We start from the raw sequence: 24,516 nt of genomic DNA on the forward strand, positions 1-24,516 counted from the left end.
TTCCTCAGAAGCAAGTTACACAAGTTTGGAACGACATGAGGGTGAGTAATGATGAAACCACTTTCATTTTTGGGTGAATTATTCCTTTTTTTATTATTTTAAGAGTAGAAAGTGAGTGAATTTTTTTTTTTTTTTAATAAAATACTTGCTTTTCTCTACCTTTTTTTTTTTTTTTTTAAACCATAATTAACACATAGTGTTACTCTGACATGAATTTCTCTTCAGTTTGAGAGTCTAATATCATGCTTGTTCCAGCGGAGGGTGCTAGAACACAAGGAAAACCAGAACTATCATTTAATACATTTTCAGAGAAACCTTCCTCATAATACAAACTTCCATTGAAAAATGACTAAAAAACAATCAAGCACCCTGTTCTTGTGTATAATGATCATTTATTCAAATCTTTGACCTTTTTATGTAGCATTTCTACTTGTTCAGATGCAGTAGTCCTCCAGGTGGTAGATGATGCAGGGCCTGTGGCAGCCTCGTTCCACAATGCCTCTCTTCATCTTCATCATCACCTTCTGTTTTAATGGATCAGTCTGGGCTACCTCATAATCTGCTCATTTTGATAGCAAGGCTGGAAGGGCAAGAGAACACTTTAAAAAGAACAAAGTTTCATTAAAACAGTTTTGTTCCTCTATTTAAAAGCTGTATATGTACATTTACATAAACTCCTCACTCAGCAAAGTCTCCAGGTCCCTCCTGCTTCTGCTGGAGTAAAAGAAGCCTCTAGGCCCACACACAAGGTAAAGTGCGTCCACCAGGCTGGAGCCGCACAGATGCTGTGATGGGGTAGAGCGTGATCCAGACAGGGAGGCCAGCAGCAGGATTATTGCTGCTGCCTGGAGCAACAGGACCATGATGGGCTGAAGCTGTGAACATGTACTGCCTGGCATGGAAGAATAAAGATGGGAATGAAGAGCACATTTTTGAAAGTGATTTTCTATGTTTTAATTGCTAAATTGATGAAAACACCTAAAGATTTGGTTCTTTCCACCTTTTTTGCAATCTTGAGCATTTAGAAAATCGCCCAACATAATATTTGGTTTCCCACTTACCTTTATTGTGAGAGCAAAGTCAGTCAAGAGTGGTTAGGATCAGGTTGAATCGTGCTGCTTATACAGCTTCCTAATGCCAGCCCTCACTTCTGATGGCATCAGTGGAAAAACAAAAGTTACTGTGTAATGACGTGATTCCTTATGCATGTCATCTGGCTAAGAAGTTTTAGGAACACCTCAGATAACTGTAATGGGCTTTATCACGATAAGCTTAAACTGTACAGGTCAGGAGAGTATTCCAGTTGTATTTCACTGAATTGTCTATTGAACTATTGAGAGCAGGAAGTAGATCTCAGACGTGTTAGATGTGTGAGGAACTATAATGAAAGTGGGACTTTTGAAAGCATTTGGAGTTTGGGCCCAGAGGTGTCCAAAGCTGCACAGGGCCTGCTGAAAAAAAGAGACTCCCGAGGGAAAAGTGTGAAGTTGCAGTTGAAGAGCGTCGTCATCTTCACCTCTTAAGTTTCTTCAAATGTTAACACCAGGGGAGACACAGATGACCGGTCTAATGGGACCCCCTGAGGTAACACAACGCTGTCTTTCAGTTCTCTTCATCTGTGTGTTATGAGGCCGTTATCATGGGGCTGTGAATATAGCTTTAATCAGACTTTTAATGAATTGCCATATTAACACAAAGCAAGCAGGTCACCTTGAAATGAAATTCTATAAATCATTTAGTATTCCTGCAAAAGAAAGGCAGTCATTATTAGATTTATTTATATATATATATATATATATATATATATATATTAAATAAGGCCAACAATGCAATCCCCTCCAGTATTCCTATAAAGGTAAGGCACTCTATATTATATTAAATTACATATCCACAGGGGCGGATCTAGAAAAATATTGATGGGGTGGCGAGAAGGGGGCAGGAATTTTTGATGGTTGGCAACATATGGCATATATACTAAATTTAGTCACAGTTATCACAGTTTGATGATAAATATATGTGCACACTACAAAAACAGTTCATATAAGGAATAAGTGACCGTACCCCATAAGCACCACCACACTCACTAATGCATATAGTATGCATCGACATGTAATTAAGAGCATTATTAAAGGTTCAGTGTTATCAATATGTCAATTTATTATAAGAGAAACAAGATTTTAACAGCCAATGACATTTCCAGCTGGAGAGACTCAACTGATTTTCTACTGTTTAGTGTTAATCACCATTTAACTCAACCAGTCAAGAGCTACATTTAACTTTAGATGTTATATGAATATGATCCCTGAAGCATAGGTTTTATTAGCTGACAATAATAATAAATAAATAAGCATTATAGGCCGAAATACAAATATACTTTTAGAAATTGTTTTTGAAAAATATGCTGTTATTGTTTTGGAAAGCTTAAATTAAAACTTCTATGAAAACTTGTGTGATATTCCTTTAAAATAATGTTTTAGTATATCTTTTTTTAAGTTTATTTTACTAAGCAATTTTTTCCATAATTTCTTTGAGCTAGACCAAACTTTTATTTTGGTGGGTTGTAACCAGAGTTTCTGTGTTTTTTAATTAACTATTATTATTAGCTATTAGGCCTACTTGAAGTATAGCATACTCTACTGTGCAATAGTTTCAGTTTGAATTTCTTCAAGCTATACCGAAATTTTATTTTGACAGTTTGTCGTAAAGACATTGCCGTTTCTGTCAGTCTGTGTATACGATACAAATGAATGACGATAGTTTTATCAAATGAAATGGTGAAATCCTCTCATAGCGCACTGACGTGCACATGTGTAGCCTACATCATGCATCAATATAGTGAAGAGCTGAAAACACCAGGCGTGCTTCAGTGTGTGTGTGTGTGTGTGTGTAGTAGAGCACACATTCCCAGAGATGTGTATAACAACACCTTCAGGGCCGCTGCTGGCCAAATGTGTGCCCATAAGCAGGATTGTATTGTTGTGCCCCCCTTCCTCAAATATGATGATGGGAAAAAAACTTATATAGGGGTGAAAAAAATAAATGTAATTAAAATTAAAAACTAAATGAAGAAATTTTATTATTTATAAATCACTATTGTAGCTCTCGACATTTACCTGTAGCTATAACTTTATTATGACCCTAATTTATTTTATAGTCTCAAGCATTCAGAAATCATGCAAAAGGAAACTAAGCAGTTTTACTATGATAAAACCATGGTTTATTTTTGTAAGGGTTGTGATATGCACGTTTTTTGTTGAAGAAATTATAAAGCCTGTGTCATTTATAGCAAAAAGGTGTCCAAAAATGAAAGATTAAGTGAATATTTGAATGAAATGTTTGGTCAGTAGCCTTAACAAGGATTTGATTGTCCTGTAAGTGTAACAGCAGCAATTAAGGCATCTGTAATAAAATGTACATAAATTGTTTATTTTTTATTTGCCTACATTATGTATTTTAACAGTGTCATTATTATATAATGCATTTTAAGTCATTTTAAAGGCTATTGATGGCTTAGGTCTGTTTTATAGCAACAACAACAACAACAAAAAATATTACGGTATGTTAATACTTTGTCAATTATTATTTGAAGTAACAAATCCATGGTTAATTTGCAGTTGCCATTGCTACAAGAACGATGATTATTGGTGTTATTGTTAAAACCATGGGTAATTTTCGTAAGGGATCCTGAAAAAAAAAAAAAAAAAAAGACTTTCACAGGAATGTGCCTGAAAGTGACAAACGGGCCTCGTTTTTACCTAAATGATTTATACTTTACTTTAATATATATTAAAAATGTATAAGGTGTGCATTGTAGCTGACACCTAAATGAACACATTACAATTGTTTTATGACTTGCAAGTCTTTCTAAATTTGGTCCCTAAATTTGAGACTTGTCCAACATCAAGCCAATTTCATGCCGGTTTTTTTTTTTTTTCTTTTAGTTTTCTTTTTTCTTCGCTGGATTGCTGATGTACTCTACCCAGGCATAGATGTTCATTCATCAATTATGAACATTCAGCAGCAAACATGAGGTGCGAGCGGTCGCGAGCATAGACATATAAATACCTAGACGCCTTATTGGCCGCTTTGAGCCGTTGCCGCGATACGTCAACGCGTCCGCCATGTTAGTGAGGGCAAGACTGTCTTAAAACAAATGAAAGTAAACGGGGGAGCTGCGGTTTTTACTGAATAAAAACACCATAACGTTCTCACTTACCAACCAATTTCAGAGGTTAAAAAACAGTTAAAAAAAAACTTTGCCTCCAGTTCTTTAGTAAGGTTTGGAAAATTATTAATTGAAAGCTCACATTTGTCTCACTTGACGATTTCGTGGATTTTTTTCGGTTTACAAATCTGCTAATTTAGTATAACTGTGACATATTCATGTTGAATGTACATTACATGATATGTAGTTGTTTTATTGCTTTCTCTGTGTTCAATCGCAACATTTTTCTTTCTTTTTTTTTTTCTCTCTTTCTTGTGTCTCAGGTCAGAACACAGCCCCCTTTGAAGTACTGGGATAAAACCTAAATAATACATCTTTAAACACTAATAATTTACTATCGTTGAGAAAATTTAATAAAACAAGTAAATACAAATCACACACTTGAATTCTGCTTTTCATTTTGATAGCACTTTAGCCTACGGAAGAATACAACAAATAATAACACATGTAACTGATGAGGCTATGGATCCAGTGAAAATGAAAATATCCACTGATACAGTGCACAGTAAAAATATAGTAAAAGTGATATGTTATATTAAAAAGTATATGTAGTACAACTTAAAGTAAAGTGAATAATATGAAAAGCGAGTACAACGTTACAATTACATACGAGATATAATAGATTTATTAAATTCTATGTATAATATGAATAATACCATAATAAATAACTGAACAACAATAGGTTAATAATAGCAAGAAGAATATGTAATATAAAGGGTGGAATAATACAGAACAGATAAAAATGAAGAATAAATTAATGGTAAAATAAAGAGTAAAATAAAAAAATAATTGAAATGTAATTTTAAAATACTAATTATTAATCAAATTAAGACACAACTAATGACACAACACAAAAAATATTGTGGACATGAATTCCAAATTGTGTTTAGTTAATGAGCTCCTTAAGTATAATATATACATGACTAATAAACATTAATTCCCCACACTTGCCTCAAGATTTTCTATTTTATTCAATTAATGAGTCAAATAATGTAAAATACTTGACGATGCTTGACATTTTGTTCAATAATGCACATTAAAAACACTCACGCAGAAAACACACATTTTGAAACAGTGGTTTGTTTGTCCATGTATGTTGGGCGGCACTTTGGAGCCTGTTTGCGACTCGGTTTATTCAGATCGGCACTTCGGAGCCTGTTCGCGACTCTGTTGATTCAGATCGGGACTTCGGAGCCTGTTCGCGACTCTGTTGATTCAGATCGGCACTTCGGAGCCTGTTCGCGACTCTGTTGATTCAGATCGGGACTTCGGAGCCTGTTCGCGACTCTGTTGATTCAGATCGGGACTTCGGAGCCTGTTCGCGACTCGGTTGATTCAGATCGGCACTTCGCAGCCTGTTCGCGACTCTGTTGATTCAGATCGGCACTTCGGAGCCTGTTCGCGACTCTGTTGATTCAGATCGGGACTTCGGAGCCTGTTCGCGACTCGGTTGATTCAGATCGGCACTTCGGAGCCTGTTCGCGACTCTGTTGATTCAGATCGGGACTTCGGAGCCTGTTCGCGACTCTGTTGATTCAGATCGGGACTTCGGAGCCTGTTCGCGACTCGGTTGATTCAGATCGGCACTTCGGAGCCTGTTCGACTCTGTTGATTCAGATCGGCACTTCGGAGCCTGTTCGCGACTCGGTTGATTCAGATCGGGACTTCGGAGCCTGTTCCCGACTCGGTTGATTCAGATCGGCACTTCCAGCCTGTTCGCGACTCGGTTGATTCAGATCGGCACTTCGGAGCCTGTTCGCGACTCTGTTGATTCAGATCGGCACTTCGGAGCCTGTTCGCGACTCTGTTGATTCAGATCGGGACTTCGGAGCCTGTTCGCGACTCTGTTGATTCAGATCGGCACTTCGGAGCCTGTTCGCGACTCTGTTGATTCAGATCGGCACTTCGGAGCCTGTTCGACTCTGTTGATTCAGATCGGCACTTCGGAGCCTGTTCGCGACTCGGTTGATTCAGATCGGGACTTCGGAGTCTGTTTTTATTATCGTGTGACGGTTTGTAGGTCAATCTGTCGATGAGTCAGGTATGTTTTCTTCTGTTCTGATGTGAGAGTTATGAGAGTTTCCCGCTCCAGTATGGCGGCGACGTTGAGGTGCGGTCGAGCGGCCAATGAGGCGTCTAGGTATTTATATGTCTATGGTCGCGAGCGCGGATGGGAGAATGGTGGAAGTTTTATTTATTTATTTTTTATTTTTTTGGAGCAACCGGGATGGTACCCCCTCTGTGAGTTGGTGCCCAAGGCAGATTGCGTGTAGGGAGCGACGGAACTGAACACCTTTAATATTGCAGACATAGTCCATATCGAGATTTGATTAAATGCTCTACTTTTGATTTATTCATTCAAAAATGGCCGAGTTCCGTGACGTCCAGCAAGTTCCATTTCTGCGATTCAATCCCTGTTGCTTTTTAAACACAAACCTGGTGAATTTATGAATGAAAGTGTGAAAGTTCTGACACAAAACTAAGTTGTTACGTATCCTCACGTTTTTTAAAAGTGGGTAACGTATCACGTAGTAGACTACACCACTGTAACGTTAGTTATATATCATCTGAGTCTGAACATTTGAGTCAGTTCGGGAGTTCATAGCGGGTTCGTGAATCATTTGAGTCAGTTAGGGGATTGCAAATCATTTGAATCCGTTCGGGAGTTCGGAGCGTGAACACGAATCACGAAAGATTAGCGCTCGTAAATTTTAAAATTGGCCATAACCTTTAATTCGTTGCTGCCAACTGGGGTGGTCCGCTGTTCTGTTAATTTGTCCTACGCTGTCAGATTTTCCTACCTCCCACTAAAGTACATTTGGGTAGTTACATTCCACAACGAAAAATGCTACTGTAAAGTTATGGTTTATTAACGTCTACACCTACCACAGCCCTAATCATACCATTACAGTACTGCATACAGTAATTATGTGTTATATTCGCGGTTGTAGCTAGAAGGGATACAGCTACAGGAAACCAACAAAAAATATTATTTTCTACCAATTAGATTGCGTTTTTATTAAAGTCTACATCTACCCCAACCCTAAACCTACCCTTACAGTAATGCAGATACATTAAATATAGTTGTTTAGCATGAGACAAAGGACGCGATATTGATGTGCGCGTGCGCAGTAAACCCGGGTAGGAAAATCTGACAGGGTAGGATAAAATGTCAGGACACCGCCCCTGTATATCCAAAATGAAAACTTCCCAGTATTTCTGCAAATTAAAGCCACCACTTTTCCAAATAAACAGTATTATTATTAATGATAATTCATTAATTTGGAACAGTTTGTGACTTTCATTTGCAGCAAATATTTTAAAATATATATATTTTTTAATTTATATATATATTTGTACATTTTCTTGTTTCATAATATTAGTTTTATTAAGTATTAAATTATTAGATAATAACAACAATAATATTAATAATTTACAAAATTATCAAAATGTAATAATTGTTTGTTATTGCCGATAACCAGTATCAAGGCCAATGTTATTTTTTTTTCTACTTTCTTTTATATATATATATATATATATATATATATATATATATATATATATATATATATATATATATATATATATATATATATATATTTAATATGCTTCATCAGTCCATATTAGTCAACTATTTTGAACTTCACATTTAAATGATATACTGTTTAAATGAGTTAAATTTTGAGAAACAGCAAATGCTGATATGATGGCCTGATGCTAGAGATCTAATAGTCTGAATATGCTCTGACTGAGTTTGCTATCTATAGCAAGTGCAATTTATTTAAAGCTGTCTTGTGTCCTTATGCTCTGACAGGAGGAAAGCTAAAGTCAAATACTGTTTTATAGAAAGAGCGCTTGGCCGTCCGGTCTGACTGTGGCTTGTTCTTGGTCTGGACGCTGGCTCTGTCAGCCTGAAGCAATGACAGGGTCCCTGGCGTCTTCGCTCCCTGTCCAAGCAGTGACAGTCTGTAATTCAGCACTAACCTCTGGTGTGACCTACCCCTTGCCCTGCCATTCCTCTCCCAATCTAAAACGCGCAAGACGGGCGTTTGAACTTTCACTGTCCTTTTTTGCAGATTTACGCCGGAATACTAAATTCGGTGAGGTGAGAGATCCGCACCAAAACAGCCCATCAAACTGAGTGTTGTTCCTGGCGTGCACACACATACTGTCCTGCTGATCTCGGGATTTGATGAATGTTGCCACAGAATGATGGAGCTGAATGAGAGGATGAGTTGACAGTAGAGAAAATGGCTAAATATCTCAAATATGACAAATCCCCACAGAATAAAACAACAAGCCCGGGGTACGTCTCTCTTTATCTCTTTGCAAAGAAAGAGGCATTTCTGAAGTGCCAGGTAATTGCCCTTTTAGTCCTCAGCTGCATGGGAGAAAAATGGAATATGAACTGTTGGAATTGAGTTTTGTCTCATTTTCTTACTGCTGTGTCATCTTCAGTGTGATCGATGCCGGTGTTAGTGGGCATATTTTCTCCCTGGAGATTGCTTTCAACATTCCTCCTTTCAGCGATTCAACTTTGATTCTTTTCTGCCATTAAGAAATATTTTCAGGAGCATTCCCTGCCAAACACACCCAGCAGTGAGCTTTATTCTGAGCATGATAACCTATTTGCAGTCTCTTCACCGCTGGCCCTCTGTGAACCTTTAGCAGGAGACGTGTTTGCGCTGTGAAACTCTATGCGGGTCCGCATTGAGAAATTTTGTCAGGCCTCTGCAGAATGAAGATGTGCTGGAGTCTGCGCGGTGAGATATGTGGTGTATCGATCAACCTGTTCTGCAAAGATGGGGTAATTTTCTTGGCTCAGAGTTGTGGAGTGGGGCACAGAGCAAGATTTTGGTATTATCACAGTGCAAATGGAGAGCAGAAAGAAAGAGTGTGTTGCGTTTGGCAGTGCTGGGAAGCAGACTATAAAATGTCCACAGAGGTTAATCGTAAAGCGGGTTAATCGATACACGTGGATCGGCCTCCGGGGGTCTGTCGTGTGGTCCTCGTGCTCTAAGAGATTAAACCTGCTCGCAACTGCTCATTAACAGTTTAACAGGACAGCAAGTTCATACAAACATGCAAAAAATAAATAATAAAATATAATAATAATAATAAAAATAAATAATAAATATATTTTTAAGCAATAAAAATGAATATTAAAATGTAAAATAATTATAAAAAAAAAATAGAGTGAGAGAGACTTTAATTGTTCTCAAAATGTACCACTTTTACCACTTTGTTTCTAATATTTAGAACTACATAAGATTATTATTTTATTATTATATATTACATTGACCACACATAATCTCAACATCATATACATTATACAAAATGTATGCCTAAATTTTGTTTCTTTATTGTAGTTAATGATAAAAATGTAACAATTTTATCTGTAGAGGTATTAGTGGTAGAGCATTAAATATATTGAACAAAAAGGAATATATGTATAAGTATATTTTATTGTTTCTTTTTCTGTTTTACTATATGCAGTTTCACTTAACTAAATTACCTAAAGTAAGATTTGTGTTTTTGCTTTCCTTCTGGCCACAGTAGTACAAAACCAGGATGACCGAACAGATAAAAATGAAAGAGATTCTGCAGTATCCCCCAAAAACCTTCCTTCCCCTTTTCTGCAGGTGTATCCTACTGTTTACTACTGTGAGGGTCAGGTGTGCAGCTGTAGCCTACTGTTGCACTCACTACAAATAAAACATAAGGCTCTTGAATCCTTCTGGCACCTGGTACCAGTCTCATTAAAAGGAAGAATCTGTGGCTCGATTTATTTCTCAGTCATTTTAATAGACACTTGGAGGAGTCGATTTGACCAGTGTAGGAACTGAGACTCTATAATGCTAACCTGACATTCTTATTTTACATGCACAGGCTACAGCGAAAGTATTGACACGGGTGCAAAGAGCCAAGACAGCACATGCCTGAAACATCACAGCAGATTGTTCTGCACGGAGCAGTCCGAGAAACTCAAACGTAAGTGAGGTTCAACCATCATGTTATACATTAGTTTTCTGCATGGCAACATAACAGTTTATTATTCTTTGAGGTTTTATAGAGTGAAATAGATGTATTCTTTGGATTAGTTGGCAATAAGGTCTGAGATTCTGCCTAACTGCCAGATTTCTATTAGAACATTAAGTGTTTTATGAATTATTGGGTTGAGGCTTGAGGCAAGGTTTGATGTGTTTGGCCGTCTAGCTGTGGCCTTTAGCTGGTGATCATTTGTATGGGTCCGTGTTGTGTAGCAGAAGTTTAGGCGCAATTTCAGTCGAATGTTAATGCAGTAAGGAGTCTTTGATGTGCTGATGAGGGTTGATCCTTGTGTGAAATAAGATTCAGATTTCTTTTGCAAAGGCACATGGTGTTGTCCTTCCATTCGAAACCCCTCCACAGGAGGCCAAATAGAACGCAGAACCAAATCTCATTGTAGGCATAGTGCAGGACAGAATTATCCTTTCAATCGTCATGCTGACTTTATTCAACATCTATGTTTTAAATTGGCAAGGGAGAGATTCAGTCTGTGCTGTGGGGCTTCTGTGTCCTGCTGTTTTGTAATTTCTTAAATTAAATCCTTTTGTAACTCATCTTGCGCCTCGGCTGAAGGAATGTCAAGGGTAAAGGAGGGATGGAATGTCTTTTCATTTTAATGTCATTTGCTTTTTATGTTAATTATTTTAACAGGCTTAATCTGTCTCCCCCTCATCAGCAGTGACCACATGCCTCAAAGATATTAATAGTCCATGACAAATTGTGACGCCTAGTCAAATTGAGCCCCTGGTGTTAATCATATATGTAACATCAAAAAACAGTTGCACTCATTAAGAAGGACTTTTAATCCTGACCTGAGAGGACGATCAAAGTCAGGGCGTCTTTTCTTCGGATAACTCTTGGTGACCCAACCGAGTACCAAAATTGTGTGTCATAGAAAAAAAAAAGTATATATATATTAAAAACTGTTTTAATTTATTTATTTATTTCTCAGTAGGATAGTGATAGGCATACTGAAAGCATTTAATAACTATTTATATAGCACTTTTGGCTTTACAGATAGGAATGCCAGAAGCACGTAAAAATTATTTATTCATTTATTTGACACTTTTCTTGTATTAATAGGATAGTCATATGAATGATTTGCCATACAGAAACAATTATATAAAAAAATGAATTAACTAATTAACTAATTAATCACTTGTGTCAAATTATTGATATGATAATGATAGGAACAAGATCAACACTTACAATTATATATTTTTTTAATTATCAATATATTTTTATTATTATAAAAAATGATAAACGTATTAATTAATAAGACTGATTTTTGTATTTGGCACTTTTGCCTTTTATCAGTAGTATAGAGATAGAAATGGTGGAAAGTCAAAAATAAAAATCATTTTAACTTAGTTTTTTTTTTTTTTTAGTTAAAGCAAAAGGTCATGTCTAGAATCTTGTTTCATGTTTGCGTCTTTTAGCTCACTTTCACCAAGTCATATAAATATTTGTCAAAATATCATTGTACATTTTGATTGGTCTCTCAGCCTTTGACATCAATCGACGTGGGAAATGGTTTTGTCTTCCTTTTGGTTGATAAACTCAATCCTTTTAAAGATTATATGCTTAGTAGCATTTTTGTTTGCATTTGCATTTTTGTTTCTGTCAGTGACCCTTTTAGAAGAGGGCACAGTGCCACCAGTTGAGGAGCTCCGCTCTGATCCACTGTCTCTTAGAGGCTTGTGTTAGCAGGTGCGCTCTGCCTCTTGTCCATCATGGCCAGGTAATGAGATCTCGAGCAATACTCCTGACGCCGAATAGGCTTTGATAATAAAATCAACACCAGCTAACCTGTCTGGAACTGGATGCAATGCATAGTGATTTAATTCCTCTGATCCCCTGTCAAATTTTAAAAGGTACTCACTCCTCTTTGAATATAGATAGATATTAGAGTGGGTGGTAGTACAGTGTGAATACGCATGATATTGCAATTGATTTCTGTGATAGATGTCTGGTTAATTTATGAGAGCCCAATTTAGTTGGCCCACATTTATGGGGTCTAATTTGGGTAGATTTAAAAATTAGTGAATATGCTTTTTGCAGTGTGTATGGAGCATAAAAGCGTAGTGTAAGTATCTTTTAAAAGTTTTTAAAGAAGTTTTTATGTGTATACTTTCATGTGGTTATTGCCATATTTGTCTAAAATGTATTTTTTCTTATTTAAAAAAAAAGAAGATTCACAAAAAGAATCACATATATAATGTGACATTGCAGAAGCTTATCGAAATGATGTCATGGTGAATACGGTACATGCCATAATCAAAGCTAAAGGAAGTCCAACGAAATATTCGAGTCCGTGTTTTTTTTTTTTTTTTTTGGATGGGCAGTGCACACACACACACACACACTTATATATACATTTGTACATGGGATCAGTTTACATATGCACAATCAGTTTCAAACATTTAAAACTAAGCCATTAGATAAAATATTTTTTGATAATAATAAACATTTCAGTCAAGTGTCTCCAGACTCTTTGTAATGAATGTGTTTGTGTCCGACAAGACATGCATCTCTTGATAAAACATAAAGACATTCAAGTGAAAATGTCAAGTGAAAAGTCAATCTTCAAAGCAATCCTTCCATTTAAAAACATCTAATATCCTCTGATTTAATCTTTGTGTGCAAATGCACAAAACCCTCTTAACATTAAATAAATAAGGTAACCAGCTGCCTTTTATGTGCAGCCATTTCCTTGAAAAGTGCTCTCTGATTTATTAGAAGATCCCGTACAATAGGAGCTTTAATGCGTTTTATTAATATGTTTTATTTTATGAAATTGGATGAAAGGGGTCATGGTAGTCATTAAGCAGATTAATGGTGTATGTTGGGTAAAGAAGATGCAATAAAGCTAAAAGTTAATGCTGTCATGTCGGCAGAAAGAGGCTGATGGCAAGGCAAGCTGTGAAGCAACTAATAGACATAATTCAGTAAGGTAATGTCTGATAACCTCAGACAAGATAGATATTGCTTGGCAATATTATGGAGTATGTCGAAGGGTGCAGGCACATTTATGCACATTATTTATACCCAGTAATGAACATCATAATGAAAAGTGGAAACAACTATAAATATGAAGCAGGGGAAGATCTTGCCTGATAATCATTGGCACAATTAATGTGTCTCACCAAATTGTCTTATCCCAGGAGTTTGCTTTTTACCCCACAGCGTAAATATCAAGTGAAAACTTCAGTTTTAATCCAAGATGTATGTCTTTGTGGAAAACGCTCGCTGGAGGCAAGATACAGCCTTTTTATTGCACTCTATGAGGTTGTCTGAAGTACTTTATGCACCTCTAATGAGCGAGGCATGTTGAGAGGTCTTTTTTCGATAGCTGCCAGGTCTGTAACAATTGTGTTTCTTTTAATGATAATGCCCGATTCACGCACACAGTTAAAATTATATATAGTATAATATATAGTATATATAATATATATATAGTGTTTGATTACCAATTTTGGGAACGGTCCCATCATTAGGCTGTGTGATGACAAAGCTTAAACCACTTACTTTTAAAATACCTCTGCAGTGATGTATTATAGCCTCATTGTGAAAACACTAAACATCAGACATAAAGATCTGTAGCAATATTATTACCAACTATTATTGCCCTACATCTCTGGCATGGCTTTTATATGGTGTGTAGCGCATTCAGGTGTGAGCGATCTCCGCATGCCTTTGTAAGGTTGACTGCTACTTGGTGTTTATTTGGCCGTGCAGCTTGAGGTGTTGCAAAATTGTTTTATTTAAGGACATAGGCGTGTGTGAGAGCTCTTCGGTCAGCCATGCATCCTCTCAGTGAGAGATTTGTCATTTACTGGGAATCATGTCAGTCTGAAGTGCTGGATCAGAGCCAGATCATGCCTCTGTAGCCAGCATTCACAATTCTGGTTTTGACTCCCCCTTGTGCCATATAAAAAGCACAATAATTGCAGTTGTCTAAATAATTGTGATTAGATGGATATTTAATTATCGCGACAGGCCTATTCAATAGTTTGATGCCAAAGGGGGAAGAATGCACTGAACGTTGCGCTTTATATTAGATTTTTTTTTGTGTGTGTGTGAATTAATATGCCTTTTTTATCGAAATGGACTGGATATTGAAGGTAAAACAGTCAAATGTCCAGCATACAGTAATTAAAGTACTTCCACTTTCATGAAATTTATATTTGTGTGTGTATGTGAGCAGGGGCGGATCTAAACAAGTATAGGTCTCTGCAGGAAAGTTACTAGATCAAGGTGTTTTTACACCATGATACCTGATTGGTTGATGTAATAGTGACGTTAGGTTTAGGGGTGGGGTTGGGTAAGGGGGATCATTTAGATTGCATGATTCAGAAACACCCAGCAGTTTGAAAACACCCACATGGTGATAAACGCCCACTTTTGCTCTGCAGAGAACTAAGTCTCAACCTAAAAGAAAGCCTTGCCACCCCTGCTGCCACCCCAGTTGGCAGCAACGATTTAAAGGTTATGGCCAATTTGAAAATTTACAAGCGCGATTTGATCCCGCTCCGACCTCACGAACTGATTCAAATGATTTGCGATCCCCAAACTGACTCAAATGATTCGCGAACCTGCTACGAACTCCCGAACTGATTCAAATGATTCGCGATCCCGCTCCGAACTCCCAAACTGACTCAAATGATTCTCGATCCCGCTACGAACTCCCGAACTGATTCAAATGATTTGCGATCCCGCTCCGAACTCCCAAACTGACTCAAATGATTCGCGATCCCCATAACTGACTCAAATGATTCGCGATCCCGCTCCGAACTCCCAAACTGGCTCAAATGATTCGCGATCCCACTACGAACTCTCGAATTGATTCAAATGACTCGTGATCTCGCTCCGAACTGTCAAACTGACTCAAATGATTCGCTATCCCCATAACTGACTCAAATGATTCGCGATCCCTCTACGAACTCCCGAACTGGAGTAGACAGCAGAACTGTTTCCAACACTCATAATAAATCAGAATATTAGAATGATTACTAAATGATCATGTGATAGACTGGATGAGGCTGGAGTAATGATGCTGAAAATTCAGCTGTGCATCACAGGAATATATTTTTTTTAAAAGTATATTAAAATAGAAAACTATTATTTTGAGTTGTAATAATATTTCACAATATTACATTAAAAATCGTAATGTTTCCAAACTTTTGGTTTGGTCTGTACTGTGTATATATATATATATATATATATATATCATTTTATTTTTAGTTGATGAAATGACTGTGATAATTGAGGCAAAATAGTCAACAAGTGTGCCACACATATGGGTGGCTTTTTAAACTATACTGTAGTAGTTTCCTATATCATGAAGTTGATTCAGGAAGTACAATTAAATGAGTTCACTATCTTTTGAAAATGTAATGACTAATGAGTTAATTATATCCAAGCTTTTGAGTGCAATTGTGCAAAGACCCTTCAGTCTGTTCTCTGCTTCTGGTCACATGGGGTCAGATATTTATTAGTCCAGAGGTTATAACTCCACCAGGGGAGATCCTGGGAGATATCAATCAGACGGTGGCATTTTTAGTGTCAAAACCTCTATAAGAAGAAGACAGCAATTTAGACGGTCTGGAGATAATATAGCACTATGGCCTTGAAATAAAATGATTTTATTTGAAAAACCATCAACATTGTCAAAGTCTGGGCTATGAAAGCAATTGCGCAAATGAAACAAACTTGTCACTGGTAATAGAATTTCCTTTTACAGCAGCCAAAATGTCTCTGGTGGTCGGGGGATGGCGAGCGCTGAATCGATTTGCTATCCCTGATCCTCCTCTACCCCCGAATTTAAGTGCGAGTCACTAGCGCACTGCTTTTGGTCACTCCTTGTCATTTCTGTGGGTGTCACAGGCTGTTTTATGTGAATATGAATTCCCCATGTCCCGCTTTACACCTCTGAATGCCCATAAACAGTCTAGCAGCCCACTGTCTGATTCATTATCTATGAGAATAGAGCAGGACTGACTGTCTCACTGCTCCCAGACTCAATCTCAACCTCAAAAAAACACTTTCACCTCATCCTTCGGCAAAAGGCCCAATCACCGCTTACCATACAGCGCATGATGGTGCAGTTTTAAATTGCTAATAGTCCACCTTCCTATTATATCCAAAGTGGTAAAATTAAAATTTATGAGTGACTATGTCTAGAATATCACCACAAACAAATTCCGAACTGGAAAATCACAGTAAGATGCTTGTGTTGCACTGGTTAATGATTCGCTAGTCAGACTTCTTATTACTTAAAGGGATAGTTCAACCAAAAATTGCAAGTCTGTGTCATTTACCGTCAAGTTCCAAACATGAATGAGTTAGTTTCTTCTTTTGAACACAAAGGAAAATATTTAGAAAAATGTCGGTAACCTAACAGTTGTTGGTCCCCACTGACTGAAAAAATACTTTGGAAATCAGTGAATACCAGCAACTTTTTGAGTAAGGTGTGTAAGTGTTGATTTGGGTGAACTATCCCTTTAAGGCCTAGCATTGGATCTAATGAGTAATTTTAGAAAGAAAATACATTAAGATTAGCTTTATTACCCCTAAAAGTATCAATAAGCACACTTTAAGTATACTGTTTATGTGATAAGAAAAGGAGGTCCATAATGATCTTCTAAAAGCCTTTTGAATGAAGCCAAAAGATGATCACCCCAACGTATCATTAAACAATTATGTCTAATTGAATAGCTTAACCTCATCAGCACATCCTCCTTTTCATTTAATTAACTTAAACACTCTATCATCACTTGGGAGGCAAAGCAACTACGCTTTGATCTCGAGTGGTGATGAGACACGGTCAGTGTTTTCAGCAGTAGATGGCAGTAGGACACTGCAGCAGGAGCTGGTTCCCATCACTGGCTTTAACAGAGCCCTGATGTATTTGTTTATATGTTGAATGGACTTTAGTGCATTGGCTGCAGTCTGGCCAGCCTTGCAAATAGTCCCACACAAATAGATATATGGACCTCTGGCAACTATACCAATGAGAGATAGCGAGAAGATCAATATTTATACTGCTGCATTGGTCTCTGAATTGAGATTGGGATTTCTCTTTCAATATGCAATGCGATGCCCGTTAACGAAGGCTTTAGGGAGCCATGTCAGTGCTGTCTTTTTTTGGGCCAGTACCAAGTGGCTGATTACATTTTGCTGTGTCGTTGCTTGTGTACATGATGATATGGATTCTGATTAGATCAGGCAGATATACAAAAAGATTGATAGACTGATCTGTCAACAAATGTAAAGAGTCTCTAGCCACGCTCAGCCTTTTTCAACCACTCAAGCCAGCTGTAACTATTGTGTACTTTTAAATAAATTGTTTTTTTGTTTTTTTGAAAGAGAAATTATTCTTCACTCAATTAAATGTTGTAAGGTTAGTGAACTCTTAGCGTTAGGGAGCTAGTCCAGCTTGATAACTGAATAGCTCTTGATTGTCTCTTTCAGGAAGACCCTTTTTATAGGCAACCAGCAGAAAAGAAAATTATTGAACACCTTTGGGGAAAAGATAAGAGTCAATGTCCCATTTTAATGATCCAATTGTGTTGTAGAAAATAAATTAATTATGTTTCTAAATATTGCATATATTGCAGCTGCCAGAAATATTAAGAGGCCTAGTCAGGTGGAGACAATAAGTTGTGTCACTGGTCATTTGAACAGATTTTCCAAAGGAAAACGGCATTATTCAAGCACTATGACGTAAGACAAGTTAATTGGCTATATTTGAACTAATGATAAAAGTGTTAAAGTCTCAAGTTAAGGAAAGATGTTTGTGTCTTACAGTCCATATAGCAGTGTGTCTCCTTTGATGAGCATTTTGGAACTTACTTTAGTGTTTCCATTGTGTTGTTCATAGCTGTTAAACCCCTCATTAAAGTCAGTTATTTTATTATGGTTGTGCTTAAGATGGTATAGTTGTGGTATTTACTCTACTGTTCAAAAGTTCGGTGTAGGTAAGATTTTTCTATTTTTGAAAGTCTCTTATGCTGAAACACAGTGAGAAACGACAGTGAAAACAGTAATACTGTGAAACATTATTACAGTTTAAAAGAATTGTTTTATATTGCAGTATCAGTGTACAATCAAAATGTGGGAATGTTTTAAATATTGTTTCGGAGGATTTTGTCAAGTTATGTTATCTCTGGATGTTGAATGGATATGCCAGGCAATATGTCCTAATATTATTCCATTATGGTATTATTCTGATGTTTTGGAGGTGCACAGATACATGTCTGTAGAGTGATGTTTTTTTGTTCATTTACTATTTGCATTGTAATTTTTTTTTTTTTGGGTTGTATTGAGATAACCGTCAAAACTGGGTTTATAAAGAAAGTAATCAGTTATTTAATTAATGTACACTTGACAAAAGAGAGTAGAGGTGAATAAAGAAGAAAGAAGGCATGTTTAGCTATGCAGGGCAGACTTTGGGAGACTCTTCTCTGTTTTTCGTCTGACATCCCATCTAACTGTCTCATCAGCAGTTCTTCCTGAACATTTAATGGGAATAGTTCTGCAATCATGTGGAGTGAATTAGTGAGCTTGTCACCAGCGGACTATTGAAGACACATTATACAGTAAAGCTCGTGCTGGGCCCTGGAACAGGACCAAACTCATTACGAAGAGGAGAGGACAGTCTTAGCTCCAGAATGAAGAGGGGAGCAGTCTGGACACTGTCTGGCATGTGTCTGGAGCCAGTTCATTAATGTGAGCTGTAGAGGATTTGGATGCATAAAAACACAAAGTTTGTTAGCTGGTATGATTTGAATGGTTGCACTTTTGTCAGCTTTTGTAAGTAGTCTCTTCCTCTACCCTGACATGTCTATTCTGTGCTGTGGTTGGAGAGAGAAGAGGAGAATTGATGGCATGATTTTGTTTGGAGGGTGTGTATTGTCTTACAGCTGTTCCTGGTCTCAAAGGGGACTCAGTTTCTCGATGCCATCACCCCAGCACCCCCAACAGCTGTTTACACTCCGCTTATCATTCCAAATCATTAGGCAGCTCTCAGCCAATCCTGGAAGACTCTGAGGAAGTCAAATGTGCTCCGACCTTCACTGAAACATCCCCAGAAGATAAAGTTTGCTGTGGCCTATTTATTTATTAACTGTCATTTATTAAGTTATTATTTAATTAATCAGTCATTGTCAAACATAATGTTTAACAGATCAGTTTTTTTTTTGATCAGCCTTGCTGAGCATAAGCGATATCTTGATTCTAAATTTTTAAATGGTAGTGTATGTGAATATCAGTTGAAATCAATGTTTACCATTGACTATTTACACTTTATGATTGTTTGGAATAAGACAAAAAATCTTCTGAAGCAAAATCTACTAACTTGTCTGCCCTGAATTATTAACTAATGTCAAAAGCCCTATATGCACTATATTTAGATATAGTTTTAGTTTTTTTTTATTTAATTTAATTTAATTTAATTTAATGCAGCCTTTTTAAAGTTGTAAAAGTAGTTAATGAAGTCATTTAATGTAATAAATTAAATACATTTTAAATACCTCAATTAATACATTAAATTAATTTACTCATTCCGGAACCATCTAGATTTTCCAGCAGATAGAGGCTCAAAATGTGGCGTAATTACTCAGACAAAAGTTTGATCCAAAATTGACTGTAAACTTGCATTCAGATATAAGGCCCTCTTCACAATGGATAAAATCTAATTTTCCCCTACTCAGTTTCTTGTCAAGTAGATCACACTAGATGGTGTGCGAATGCCATTTCAAGTTAGCTTTAGCTAATGGTGTGTTAGGCAAATGCTAATGTAATTTCTGAAAGTTATTAAACGTTACTTACATTTCTCAAAAGAGATCTCATGAAATACCTTCCATTTTTATAACAGTGTTAAATTTGTAACATGACCTTGATGCGTTTTCATTGTTGTATGGTTATTTTGCAGCAGCAGAGCTTGTTTGTTGATACACATAGGGAAATCGAGAGCATGCATGTGGCACCAAACCATTTGACTTTGATGAGAAGAAGGTCAGCAACTCAATCAAGCAGCAGAAAAAAGGGTGTCATGGAAGACCAGCTATATCCGCTTAACATTAATACGCTTCCTGCATGGAAATGCTTATTGCTATTCTCTTTGAGAGTCTGAAAATGGTGATTACATTTTTATTGTCTAAATTAGAATTTTAATTTAAAACGTAAGATCAAAAGACTCAATTTCTATGGGCTTCCAGCAGAAGTAATCCTTCATGGCCTTCATGTGGCACCAGGGACTTGCCCTTACTTTGAGCTCAATCCAGACATGACTGTCCTCTTCACAGCTCTTTTTTTTATTCGTTACTTTCTTTTTTTTGTTGATGGTCTTTCATACACCGCTGCTACATTTGATCTCATGGGACTGTAATTTTAGGTTAAAATCTCAAATGACAGTGATTTCGCTGTCATTGCTCATGCAGTCTCAGCCTCAGATGACATGCTCACTCGGCTTCCCACTGTCCATTCACTGACCTTCTGATGCATAATTCACTCAACGCTGGAAACGCTTTTTCAATCTGGTGGTCTAATCTGATCGGGAGTTAAAACACAGGTTTTATAACTGTGCTATAACTGTACTTTGTTTGTACAAAGTACAGTACCAGTGTTTTTTTGATAATGAACTGATTACTGGGTGTGTTCAAAATTTTGCAAGTGTTATCAAATATTTGGAAGATTTTTTTTCAAATATAATAGTTTTGTTTGAGGCCTTCAGTATCAAGTAGATATCCAATAGCAGAAATGTATTTATTTATTTAGGCTATTTATTTACTTTTATTTGTTTGTTTATTTGTTTTTAGGTTCATTATATTTTTATATCTTTATTTATTTATTTTTTATGTATGCTCATTTATATTTCATATATATATATATATATATATATATATATATATATATATATATATATATATATATATATATATATATATATATATATATTTTTTTTTTTTTTTTTTGGTAATTTATATATTTTTTTGTTTAAATTTTTCTTTTGTTAGTTTATTTATGTATTTTTATATTTATATATTTGTTTGTTTGTTTTCTTTTTCCTGAAAATGCCCAAATGAGTCTTTTGTGCACAGTTGTGGGCTTCCATTGTTTGCAGAACAAAACAAGCTCTCGTCTCGTTTCGTCTCGTCTCCTCTCCTCTCATATTTTCTTACAATTATCTTTCATCATCGCTATTTAAATGCAAGGTTCATAGCCAAAATGTGGACTGGGCTTTATTAGTCTGGCTATGCAACACTTACGTATCTGGAGGTATTGAATCTTGTTTGGAAGTGTAGGGGTCATGTGAGAGGGATCAGACCTGTAATCAAGCACATTACCTGCCTAATTACCCTCATAGAGTTGCACGCTGAACTTCCCACCTACATAAACACACACTGATCTGCATATGTATGTTCATACAATTACATTTATATGGGGCAAAGTTTTGAATGGTACCTGCATAAAAAAATACAGACTTTCACGTCTCTGTAAAAGAACAATGGAGCAATTTACTGGGTTTATGATATAATCTTCATTGTTTTGGTAGCTGGGCAGCTGTAATTGTGGAATATTTAATGTGGTTAATTGGAGTGCGAGGAACACAAGCAGCCTGGGGATGGTGCATTGTAAGGGCCCATCTGAGCGGGTCTCTGCAGTGCTGGATGTTGGGGATTGTGTGGACACAGCCTGTGGGAGTAGCAGCTGATTAGTGCAGGAAGTGCAGCCAGCAGCGGCCCGGGTTAATGAGAGGAGATAAATTAACATGCCAGGCGTAAATCAGCTTTATTGAACAAACTCCTGCCATTACAAAGGATTTGTTTTGCAATAACTTCCCTAAGACGAGTCAAATGAGCAAGTCTGGGATGCTGGTGATTGAGTCCAAGCAAATGTTTTCGATTGTTAAGATGAGTCTGTGATAGGTTTGGATCGATACCAACATTTTGTCTTCAGTATGATACAAGCTGCTGGTAAGTTGGATTCGGTGGACAGAACTGATGTCTTAAGCAGCGAATAAAGACCCTTTGTGATTGGTGAAATAAAAAAATAATTTATGCAACTTTTGCCATTTATTTCTATGGAAAAAAACAACTTTATGCATATAGGTGAACAGTTCCAGAGTGTGATTGCTCGGTTTGTTAAGCCGTCGCTGGCTCGCTTGGAAAAGTTCAGTTGGAAACGGTTCAGTTGATCACTAACAACTGAGCAAGGAGCAACAGCTACTATTTTGTGTGTGCTACTGTCATCATTAAGACTGCAAACGTCTTCTATTACTACTACAGTACACTTCTCAATTAATTTAATTAAATCAAGTATATTTAGGTTCATAACAGGTCTGGTTCTCACCTTATTGATGAACAGGAATTGTAGTTTGCGGGTAAAGCTGCAAATTCTTTAATTAACGTCAGCTGTCTCTGTAATAATCCTCTGACACATGCAAGTGAAAGTTGCTGCATGTCATAAATGATACATTTTTAGGCAGTCTATTAGCAAAAGTGCTGTTCTCCCTGTTATCTGGTACATGGCGTAAGCGTGCTCTGGCTCGGAATGTTTAATGAGGGGCAACTGTGTTCACTGTGAGTACCCCCTAAATCTGCACACACTGATTAAACACAACTTTTTCCATGTATCTCATAAATTAATAATGATGATGTTTCATACTTGTTAGGCTCTGGATGATAATTTAGTTCTCCCATACAAAGGGTGCCGATGACTTGCCCTTTGTTGAACATCCCATCTGGTTTTATATTATAACTAAATTATAGTAACAAGCTTAATGTCACAATATTTATAATGTGCATAACTTAACTTATGCATAATATGCTTCACACTGCCTTCTGTGCTGAACAGCAGCACACTGGCTTCCCAATCAGGTACTGAATTTGGCAAAATCATGATACTGTTTTTAGAAGATTTTCCTCAATTGTTTTCTAATCACAAGCTCTCAATTCATCTGGGCCTATTTCAGTACCAAGTGTCCATTTTGATTATATTCTAAAAATACTGGATAAAAAATGACAATTGCTGGGTTATTTGTGAGCCCAGGGTTTGGGTAAATATTGCACAGAACACATGCTGTTTTATAACCCATTTAACGCTGTTGTGTTTTTTCTTTTTATTTATTTATTACAAAATGCTGGTTAAAACATACTGATATTGAAGCTTAGATCATTGAAAATAATAATAAACTCTAAAATCTCTGGTATATAAAAGTATTTTTAATTTAATTTGGGGACTAATTCTCACTATTAACTAACTATTAACTCCGACTTTTCCTTCAATAAACTCCTAATTTGCTGCTTGTTAATAGTTAATAAGGTATTTGTTAAGATTAGGTATAAGATCATGTAGAATAAGACATGAATATATGCTTTACAGTACTAATACACAGTTAATAAGATGCAGGGTAATAAGCAACTAGTTATTAGTGAGAATTGGTCGCTAAACTAAAGTCTCACCATATGCTTTGATTGTAGATCTGGTGTATGCTGCATCTGTAAAAGGCTAATGTTTCAAGCAGATGTTAGCTGTGATGTACATGTAAAGGTAAAATGTAACCCAATAAAATTACCCTACAGGCTGAACTGAATTAAACAAATATAACCCAGCATTTTTAGTGTATATATCCTTTTTAAATAATAAAAAAATAATTAAATAATCAATCATTGAATCTTGATGTTTATTCAGTAAACAAGTTCATTCATTAAGGGAACCATCCAATGGTAACTCGCTAGTATGTCATTCTTTTAGAATGATTCATGAAAAGGACCAGCTGACGTGAGTCATTTGTTCTTGAATGAAGCTGCACTGTTTGTGCTGTATGATTTTGAATCAGGCCTGTTTGAACAGATTTGTATAAAAAGAGAGAATGACATTCAGTGGGACTGAAAATGTACATATGAGTGAAATCTATTTGCTCTCGCTTAGAGTCGCACATGAATATCAGAACCCAGAATATGCTCAGATTCAGTTCTCTGGGTGCCTATTCAATAGAAAGTAATATTTGACCTTATTTAACCTTTCTCAAACTTTTGCATGTATCTGCTGTCATATGCACTGACTCGGTGTAATAGTGCTGTGTTATTGATCCAGGCCCACTGACAGCAACAGGGCTTTGGTATTCTGATCTGTGCTGCGCTTGCTAATGCATATACAGACTGGTTTATCAGGAATCAGGCATTCGCCCTGTGCAGAATTATTTGTGTTAATGACATCTGTAAACTGTACCTTGCAGT

Source organism: Carassius auratus, chromosome 39, assembly GCF_003368295.1.
Source record: "Carassius auratus strain Wakin chromosome 39, ASM336829v1, whole genome shotgun sequence".
In the NCBI taxonomy this organism is placed as follows: domain Eukaryota; kingdom Metazoa; phylum Chordata; class Actinopteri; order Cypriniformes; family Cyprinidae; genus Carassius; species Carassius auratus.